The sequence below is a fragment of the Myotis brandtii genome, unplaced genomic scaffold (genome assembly GCF_000412655.1).
Source record: "Myotis brandtii unplaced genomic scaffold, ASM41265v1 scaffold324, whole genome shotgun sequence".
Classification (NCBI taxonomy): Eukaryota; Metazoa; Chordata; class Mammalia; order Chiroptera; family Vespertilionidae; genus Myotis; species Myotis brandtii.
The window spans coordinates 688802-699565 of NW_005362439.1; the positions used below are offsets into that span (position 1 = coordinate 688802).

A 10764-nucleotide genomic window follows, 5' to 3' on the forward strand; every position below is an offset into this window, starting at 1 on the left:
CCCCACCACCATCGGCCCACAGCCCCTCCCCCCCAGCCGGCCCACCCCTGATTGCACCCCTTCACCCCAATAGGAGGCAGGGCTGGGCAGCCAAACACCTGCAGCCCCTTCCCCTGGCTGCCCCACTCCCGATCACACCCCCTACCCCAATAGGGGGTGGGGCTGTCCAGCCAACCTTCTGCAGCCCCTCCCCCTGGCAGGCCATGCCCCCTATTGGCCTCCACCACCTGATCGGCCTGCAGCTCCTCTCCCTGGCCAGCACCACCCTGATCGCCACCCCACCTCAGTAGGGGGCGGGGCTGGCCGGCCAACCACCCATGGCCCCTCCCCTAGGCTGCTGGCCCCTGATTGGCACCCTCCACCCACCCCATTTGAGGGTGGGGCCAGCCAGCCAATCGACTGTGGCCCCTTCCCCAAGCCGATCCAGCTCTGATCTGGCTGGATCTGGGCGGGTCAACTGGCCAACCTCCCGCCATCTCCTCCTCCCGACAGGCCCAGCCCCAATCCTCCCTGATTGGGGCCAGGCCAGCCTGCCCCCACCCATGCACGAATTTGTGCACTGGGCCTCTAGTGTTTAAATAAGGTCAGTGCTTAAAGTGTCAAACAGGCACTCATATGTTGTTGGATATGTAAATTGGTATGACCTTTAAAAAAAGGACAGTATTGCCCTGCTGGTATGACTCAGTGGTTGATCATCAACCCATGAACCACGAGGAGGTCACGATTCGATTTCCCGTCAGGTCACATGCCCCGGTTGCATGCGTGATCCCCAGTGGGTGGCATGCAGGAGACAGCCTATCAATAATTCTCATCATTGACATTTCTACCTCTCTCCCTTGCTCTCTCTGAAATCGATTAAAAGAAAAAGATTTTTTTTAAAAAAGGACAGTATACCAAGAGCCTTAAAAATGCTCATGTTCTAGCAACAAACAATTATAAGTTGAAATTTAAAAAAACAACACTTTAGTAGTACCAGTATGGTGTTAAAACATAATAGATCAATGGAATAGAATAAAGAGCCCAGAAATAAAACCTCACTTGTATGGTCAATCTACGACAAAGGAGACAACGATATATAATGCAGTAAAGATGTTGGGGAAAATGGACAGATACATGCAAAAAAATTATATTGGACCACTTTCTTACACCATATATAAAACAAACTCAATGGATTAAAGACTTAAATGTAAGATCTGGAACCATAAAACTCTTGGAAAAAAACATAGGCAGTGGCAGGATCTGGGGCCAAGAATCCAGTACATCCAAGTATTCCATGCGAGTGGGAAGGTTAAAGGTCTTCTTATAAGAATTGAGGTGCCAACTTTGGCAGACCTTGGAACAGCAATAAGTATCTAAACAGGAAAAAGAACTATTAAATATAAGTGGATATATTTTTCAGTATCAGTTACATTTTTGAAAGTAAAGTAGAAAAATATTGTTCGTGGGAACATTCAAATATTTAAAATCATGTTTTCTATATACTTGGAAACCTGTACTAAAAAATGATCTCATCCACAAATTGTTTTTTGTTGTTTTCTCTACAAATTTGCAATTAACTGTATTTCTATAAACAGGGTCTTTTATGTTAAGCCAAGGTTATTAAATATTTTGTATGAATAATATCCTCAGTTTTGGTAGGAAGTCTTTTTGACATTCCCATGTAAATGATTAAAATATCACATTCATGAAATGATGAGTGAGTAGCTCATTTATGAGGAATTTGTGGAAATAATAAAATTGGGCTTTTTGGTCTCTCTACAAACCAGACCAAAAAGAGACCCATATTTTTTTTTAATTAAATCTTTATTGTTCAGATTATTACATTGGTTCCTCTTTTTTCCCACCATAACTCCCCTCCACCCAGTTCCCACCCCACCCTCCGCCCTCACTCCCCACTCCCTGTCCTCATCCATAGGAGCACGATTATTGTCCAATCTCCTCCTGCACCCCCCACACCCTTTCCCCCCCACCCAAGAATAGTCAGTCCATTCCCTTTCTATGTCCCTGATTCTATTATAATCACCAGTTCATACTGTTCATCAGATTATTTATTCACTTGATTTTTAGATTCACTTGTTGATAGATGTGTATTTGTTGTTCATAATTTGTATCTTTACCTTTTTCTTCTTCTTCCTCTTCTTAAAGGATACCTTTCAGCATTTCATATAATACTGGTTTGGTGGTGATGAACTCCTTTAGCTTTTTCTTATCTGTGAAGCTCTTTATCTGACCTTCAATTCTGAATGATAGCTTTGCTGGATAAAGTATTCTTGGTTGTAGGTTCTTGGTATTCATCACTTTGAATATTTCTTGCCACTCCCTTCTGGCCTGCAAAGTTTCTGTTGAGAAATCAGCTGACAGTCGTATGGGTACTCCCTTGTAGGTAACTGATTTTCTTTCTCTTGCTGCTTTTAGGATTCTCTCTTTGTCTTTTGCTCTTGGCATTTTAATTATGATGTGTCTTGGTGTGGTCCTCTTTGGATTCCTTTTGTTTGGGGTTCTCTGTGCTTCCTGGACTTGTAAGTCTATTTCTTTCACCAGGTAGGGGAAGTTTTCTGTCATTATTTCTTCAAATAGGTTTTCAATATCTTGCTCTCTCTCTTCTTCTGGCACCCCTATAATTCGGATGTTGGTACGCTTGAAGCTGTCCCAGAGGCTCCTTACACTATCTTCGTATTTTTGGATTCTTTTTTCATTTTGCTTTTCCGGTTGGGTGTTTTTTGCTTCTTCGTATTTCAAATCTTTGACTTGATTCTTACGATCCTCTGGTCTGCTGTTGGAAGTCTGTATAATATTCTTTATTTCAGTCCGTGTATGCTTAATTTCTAGTTGGTCCTTTATCACAACATCGAGGGAAGAGACCCATATTAAGGGACTTACAGAGGTTCATTCATATCCTCATCAAGCACACAAATGTACACATATAATAAAATGTAAAATGCATTTATAAATAAGAACTGTAAAGGAGGAGTGTATAAGAGACTATATGGATTGGGAATAGAAAACAGAACCCTAAAACTACTCATGTCTTGCATATAGGTCATTTCTCCCAAATTAGAGTTTCAAAATTTTATTTCCAGATGATTGGTGTCAAAGAGCTATTGACATTTGTACCATGTTTTTTCTTTCTCTCTGAATTTCATCTTCTGCAGGTATTCGGGACCCACAGGCAGTTTCTTCCATTGTGTCCAACTGTAAATCAAGACGACTTGCTTTGAGCTCCAAGAAGGAAGTTATGTATTATACCTTTAGGATATGCACATATTCTTTTCCTTTTCCCTGTGGTATTCAGAAAGTGGAATGTTGCACCCTAAATAGACTTGGTTTGTACATGTTTCTGATGATTTCTTTATTTGTAGTGAATCTAGATTACTGTTTTCACATCTGTTTTTAGCAACTCAGTTTCAGTAGTTCTTTGTATTGTTAGCTAGCTAGCTATTTTTGCAACTGACTTAATCAAAGCAAACATTTTTTTAATGTAACCCTACTTTCTTGTTCAGTTTTCCAGTTCATTAAAATTTTCTCAATTTGATGAATCTTCCATGTATGTATCCTTGAAACTTTGAAAGAGAAAAAGGTAGGTGGTGTGTGACTTCCAGGTGCTTGATTTAGAGGTGCTTCAAATGAAAGCACTTTAATCATGTCAATAATTGCAAATGAACCATATTTTAAGATAATAAGAATTAAAAATTTGGGAATATTAGATGGTATACAGGAACTACTATTAAATTTTCAGATGGGGTATAGGTATTATAGTTAAAAAAGAGCAGGTATAATTTTAGGTACAAGCTGAAATATATCTATAATAATAAAAGGGTAATATGCTAATTAGACCGGATGTCCTTCCGGACATCATTCCGGATGTCCTTCATCTTTCCAGATGAAGCCGGGGCCAAAGCGAAGCCCAGGTCCTGGTGCCTGCCAGCAGCCAGAGGGAAGCAGCCCGGGTCCTGGATGCCTGCCGGCGGCCTGAGGGAAGCCCAGGTCCCAGGTGCCAGAGGGAAGCCGGTGCCGGCAGCTGGGGGAAGGAAGGCCTACTCTTGCACGAATTTTTGTGCATCGGGCCTCTAGTACAGATATAATAAAGGGAAAGGAGAAAAGAACTAGGCAAAAGTAATAGAAATTAAATAAGCTACAAATTTTAGGAAAAATATGAGTAAGGAAAGCAAATTCTGAGTCCATTGCTAAAGTAAGCATTCAAGTGAAGGAACATTTCTGAAATTCCCCTGTGTTATTTATTTTAAGTTTGCTTGGGTAACATTCATCAAGTTTTGTTATATTTGGTGTGTGATATTGCCCAACTATCAGTTTACTTTCCCTTTCACCCAGCTTTAAACTGGTTTGCTGACAACGATACATTTTTTTAAAGTGAAAGAGCATTTTGGGTCAAGTTGTTGAGATGAATATTAGATAGGCTGGTGCAATAAAGAAATCTAGTTGATATACAATATTCATATGTCAAGATTTCAATGTGGTATTTTTAATGGTATAGTAATGAGAAAGAAAGTTGTCAGATTATGTTTGTATGATCAAAGTTTTTACTTTTAAAACAAGTGTGTATGTATAGAGTATATGTGGTATGTATCATATAGTTTTATACCTACAGAGAAAAAGAAATGGAAGAATGCACACCAAATTGCCAGCTGCAGTGTACAGGCACAGGAAATGGGGTGGATACTGTTTCATTTTATATGCTTCTATGAGCTTTTGAAAATAAAAAATAAAATATTAACATTATATTTTTAAACATTTGTTTCAAAATGACCGATTTTCGTTTTATACGTTTACAGGAGGATCTATGAAACATGACCTTAACTTCTCTTATAAAGTAGGTGACAGAGTAGGAAGAGCCCTGGATTTTTAGTGCAGACACCTTGGTTTAAAACCAGGCCTACTGCACCCAGAGTGATTCGTAACACATTGCGGACAGATCACGAGAATTCTCGCTTCATATTACACAGTGTTTTACAAAGTATCATACTATAAAAAGATATTAGCTTGTGAGAACATGTAATAAATAACTTCAAAATGCAATGGGTATTTAATGTTAAAGCGTGCCTTTAACGTTTATGTGAAATGTTTTTTGTACTCGTTCAATAGAAACTTATCTGGCTACTGGGTAAGCTAGCAATAAAACTACTGGTCCACAATGTGTTAAGCAAGAAGTTCATCTTAAAGAGTCTGTTTCCTTGTTGGAAAAATGTGGGTGCTATTGTAATATTTGTATAGGGTAGTGTATGTTAGGTCACTTTGAAAATGATAATGCAATATTGAAGCATAATAAATATTCATGTTCATTCCTATGGTAATATTGTTTGTTAAGGAAGTTAAATATTAACTTTTTGGTAACCACACAATTTCTAATGTTAAAAATTTATTTATATTGTTTTGTTTCTCACGGCACTATTGCTTAACCCAGGATTGAACACCCTCTCAATTTAAAGGAGAGAGCAAGTACAGTATGTTTAGCTATATTTAAACAAAGATGAGATAGAAGACTGACCTGTTAAAATATGCAAGTTTTATTGTGCACCCAAATATAGGATTCTGCTCTGTTATACTGGTATTCTTAAAAATGTCTCAATTCTGTGAAATTCCCTCATTGTGGAATTTTCTTTCAATACATTGAACAACCCCTGATTTCCTCATGAAAATCTGATCTGAAAGTAAATTTACAGAAGTTCTAAAAATGAATTTAAAGTTAAATGGGAACATTTGTATACTAATATGATACAATATTGTTTGTTCTCATTTTTCCATTTTAAAGACTACTCTGAACTTTAAATCTTTTAAATAAATGAGACTGAAATCCAATGTGGATGTATCTGAGTATGTTATTTGTGTAGCGACCAAATATTTCTAGAAACTTTTCTCTGCCTTAACCATGCTTTTATGTTGCCTTCTTGAACTAGTTCTTGAGATATAATTTCATAACCACACTTTTTAGTTGAAATCCCAATTCTTCCATCTACTGTCTAATGGTTTAAGCTTCAATTTCTTCATCTTTAAAATGGGGATAGGAGTAGTACTTACCTCACTGAACATTAGTATTTATCTGCCAATCACTGGGGAACACTTAAGCAATAATGTCCCATCTTACAGATGTAGAATTGAATGTTTAGTAGTTAAATCCTCATAAAATCATACAGCTAATAAAAGTTAGAATTAGGGCCCTAACTGGTTTGGCTCAGTGGATAGAGCGTCAGCCTGTGGACTGAAGGGTCTCAGGTTCAATTCCTGTCAAGGGTATATACCTCCGTTGCAGGCACATCCCCAGTAGGGAGTGTGCAAGAGGCAGCTGAATTGATGTTTCCCTGTCATTGATGTTTCTAACTCTCTATCCCTCTCCCTTCCTCTCTGTAAAAAATCAATAAAATATATTTTTAAAAAATTAGAATTAGGGTTTGGTCCTAGATTTACCTGAGACCAAAAAAATGTTATGATACTGCTTTTTCTTTGGAAAGCTTAATGGTTTCATGTTTGGTTAGTATGGCTCTGTCAATTTCTAGCAACCCTGGTCTATATGTTAAATTGTAGCACAAAATACTGCTAAATAGGAGTAGGGCATCATCATAGGTGTCAGATACTTCTACAAAGTGTCAGATACTCTTAGGTGCACATCTTAAGTGAAGATACAGTGTGAGCAAGAAGAAGTCATTGTTTTCAGGATCTTACATTCTATTGGGAAGAAGGACAAAACCAAATAAAAGATTTGAAAGCAATAAGTGCTTTGAGAGAAACAAATTAAGCTAAAAAATAAATAGCAACTGGGCAAAGGAGAAGAAGCTATTTGGATATTTATGTAGGGCAGTCAGAGAAAACCACTCCAAGGGAGAGGATGTATGAGCAAAAGCCTGAATAATATAAAGAGGTGAGCCTTGAGAAATAGAGGGCAAGGGGTTCCAGGGAGAGGGAACAGAATGTAGAACTGCTTTGAGACTGGAATGAACTTGACTTACTTGAGAAACTGCAGGAAGTGTGGCTGGAATCAAGTAAGCATTGGAGAGGGTGGTTGCTGCTGGAGAAGTCAGGGCAGATAAAGTAGTCTTTGAGGACTTTGTTCCTAATGTGACATAAAGCTCTTGAGGTATTTGAGCAAAAGAAAAAATAACTAATTTATTTTAAAAATATAAATACTCTAGTTGCTTCATGGAGAACAAACCTCAAGCCAGGCTTCAGGGAAACCAATTAGGATGCTATTGCCATACTCCAGGCAAGAAGTGCTTATGATTTGGATTGTGTAGTAGCAGGAGTTGGGAAGAGTGGTCAGTTAAGATATATTTTAGCCCTAGCTGGTTTGGTTCAGTGGATAGAGGGTCAGCCTGCGGACTGAAGGGTCCCAGGTTCGATTACGGTCAAGGGCACATGCTTGGGTTGCGGGCTCGATTCCCAGTAGGGGGCGTGAAGGAGGCAGCAGATCAATGATTCTCTCTCATCATTGATGTTTCTATCTCTCCCTCTCCCTTGCTCTGTGAAATAAATAAAAAATATATTTAAAAAAAAGAATGTGGACTCTCAGGCTCTACCCTAGACCTGCAGAACCAGCACCTGCATTTAAAAAAAAAAAGAAAAAAAGATATATTTTAGAGGTAGAGTGAACAAGATTTGCTGAAGAATTGGACATGGGAATGTAATGGGAAGAAGAGAATCAAGGTTGATCTCTGGGTTTTAGATCTTTAAAATAGGGTAAATAGTGGTGCCTTTAACAAAGATGGGAAGAAAAAAGGTGCATGCGTTGTGGGGATAGAGTTCTGTTTTGGACATGTTATGTTTGAGATATTTATTTATTTCTATTTTACACCTCAGTGGAGATAATGATAGACATGTGTGGGGAGCCGATTTAGGATTAAGCCTCGGACTGACCTGTTGGCAAAGTCACAAACAAGTCCCAGCTTAGAGGGCACAATCCTCTTAAGCATAATTAGGCTTGACCTTATGACGCTCCCTAGATCTTCTCTGGGAAGCTAATGGGCTGAGGAAAGTGCAGCAAGAATAAGAACAAAAACAAGTGAAACTCACAAGAACAGTGTAACTATGGTCAAAACAAGTGAAACTCACAAGAACAGTGTAACTATGGAAACCACTACCTTGTTTACCTCTGACTATAAAATAAAGTCTCAGTTTGCCTAGGGATCTTTCTCTGTGGCCTCAGCCAGGCACAGGAAGATCCACAGAGACTAAAGAGAGCTAGAGAGTTCTGAATGCTGTCGTGTAAAACATTTTTCGCTGACTCCGTCCACACCTTTGGGAACTCCTGGACCCCCGGGGCTGGACCCCAGCAGACATGTGGATACACACACACCCCTGAGCAGAAATTGAGGTTGGCCAGAGACATTTGGAAGTCATCAATTTATAGTTGATATTAACAAGGGAGTGTATAAAACCATGTAAGAAGACGGTGTAGAGAAGTAAAGAGAGCTGGGGCCTGAGCCCAAGGGCATTGCATCATTTAGAGGCCAGCATGCGGAGGGGCCAGCAAAGGACTTTGGGAAGAAGCAGCTGTTGAGGAAAACAGTGGCCCCCCGACTGTGGTATGGTAGAGTAGGATGAGGACTAAGAATTGACCATTTGCTCACTATTGTATACCCAGTACCTAGTCCAGTTACTGGTACATGATTAGAGCACAATAATTGTTGTGATGTACCCCGCGAATCACAGAAGGATGCCTCAAGAAGTCGAATTGAAGAGTCACATTTATTGCAATCCGGGACTATGAGGGGCCATTCCCCAAATCTCATAGCAACAAGATGGTCGCAGCTCCAGGGTTATATAGGCAAAAAATCACAAAGGTATTGATTACATCTCAAGGTTTGGAATGAGGAACCTGGTTTGCAAAAAAAGCAGTTTACAGAAGCAGAAGCAGCATGTTAATTATAGTTTTGGGTCTCAGGGTCTCTGAATTGACAGAAACACATTATCTAGAGCCCTCGGTTCTGGAATGAGGAACCTGGGTTAAACTTAGGCATGTTATCTAAATTACAGTTTTGGGTCTCTGGAACACTGAGTCAACAAGAATACGTTAACTGGAGCCCTCTGACCTTGGGATAACTGTGCTGTCCTTCCCAGGTTAAGGGAAATGTGCTTTCTAAGACCAATATGACCACTACAAATGGGATTTCACATTACAATCAATAGGGTACTTAATTGAATGGGATGATTTATATAATTAAGAAAATCAAAATAACTTTTCTATTGTTAAGCCAAACAGCAGGGTTAGAGTTAAACTACAGTTTCTACCTGAGATAGTTGCTACCATACTTCATAATATTTGTTGAATGAATGGATCTGCACTTCTATTCATTTGTCAGACATTTATTGAGGTCCCTAGGTTCCAAGAACTTTTCTAGGTCCTGTGGATTCATAGCATATGGTTCCCAATAATCATAAATTCCAATGTGGCCATCGACATACATACAAATGCAACAAAAATAGGTATTTTTAATTTATAAGATCCCTCCTCCCACCCTGTTCTAAAGAGAAAGGGAGTGACTGGTGTGCCTTTGGTGGTGAGCAATAATAAGTTGGGGTATATAAATTTGGGACTATACTGTAGGCAGAGGGGGGCGGGGGCAAGAGGGAGAGGAATGGTGGGACTTCAGTTCAATTGGAGAGGCAGCCCCAGACAAAGGTATCAAATTCAATTAAAACAAAATATGGTGCCAGCTCAACTCATATGACTGAATTCTGCTTGACAATTGAGTTTATAAAGAACAGTACAGCTTTAGGGTTATACTTAATGAATTTGATAAATGTTGAACAAACTCAAAAGGAGCCCAGAGGCTTTGGCTAGAAATAAATGACAAATATTTATTTAAGGATCTTAAAGTTTGCAAACTGAAAACACGACTGGGCAATACCCAGAGTGTTCTGAAGAAGAAAGAAAAGCTAAGAGTTCTTACAATAAAAAGTACATTCTTTTTTAAAAAAAATATTTTTATTGATTTCAGAAAGGAAGGGAGAGGGAGAGAGAGATAGAAACATCAATGATGAGAGAGAATCATCGATTGGCTGCCTCCTGCACACCCCCTACTGAGGATCAAGCCCACAACCCAAGCATGTGCCCTGACCAGGAATCGAACCTGGGACCCTACAGTCTGCAGGCCAGTGCTCTATCCACTGAGAAAAACTGGCCAGGGCAAAAAATACATTCTTAAAAAGAATCAGTTCTGTATTCTTAGCTTGTGGATTAGTCCAATGTGACAATGGTCTAGATGACTGGTGATCTGGAAAATGGATGTCAGGCAATTGGGATACAGGAACATTTTTTTCCTTAGTCCTTCAGCGGGTAGAGGGTTTTCTGGAGGTTTGATGTATATCCACACATTGATACAAGACTGGAAAATTCGAAAGTTTAAGTTTTCAGTCTAGTTAAAATGGGAATAGAATTGTTTTCACATGCCTGAACCTACTTGATTTTAGTAATTTGGCATCTTGACTATAGCAACTCCATTTTATTTCTTCCTTCTATTCTTCAAAAGAGAGTGGGAGTTAGGCAGAAAGAGATAAAGGAAAAAAATTAGGTGCCTTATGAGCCCAAATCCATACCAGAAAAAGAAACAAAAACACTTGATAGGAGGATAACAGGGTAAGTGTGAAGCATGTTATTGCATTACACTCTTATGCCCAGATTTCAGGATCCCCAGAAACCACATCAGGGAGCCAGCCAGTCCGATGCAAAAGCATAAGAGTCTTTATTCGAGCTAGCTCGGCTCCCCCACCTTGCCGACGCAGCGACAGGAAGCAGAGAGAGAGAGAACTCTGTGT

The 10764-nt window shown here is 39.4% G+C and overlaps 1 long non-coding RNA gene across 3 annotated transcripts in view; it reads left to right on the top strand.

Annotated features, from left to right (window-relative positions):
- The window catches only part of LOC102263323, a 35695-nt gene extending 31839 nt beyond the window's left edge, over positions 1-3856 (top strand). For all 3 annotated transcript variants that reach the window (XR_001362965.1, XR_313832.2, XR_313833.2), the window contains one exon: positions 3153-3856. This is a non-coding gene — a long non-coding RNA (uncharacterized LOC102263323). The remainder of the gene's footprint in view (positions 1-3152) is intronic.
- Positions 3857-10764: the final 6908 nt, after the last annotated feature.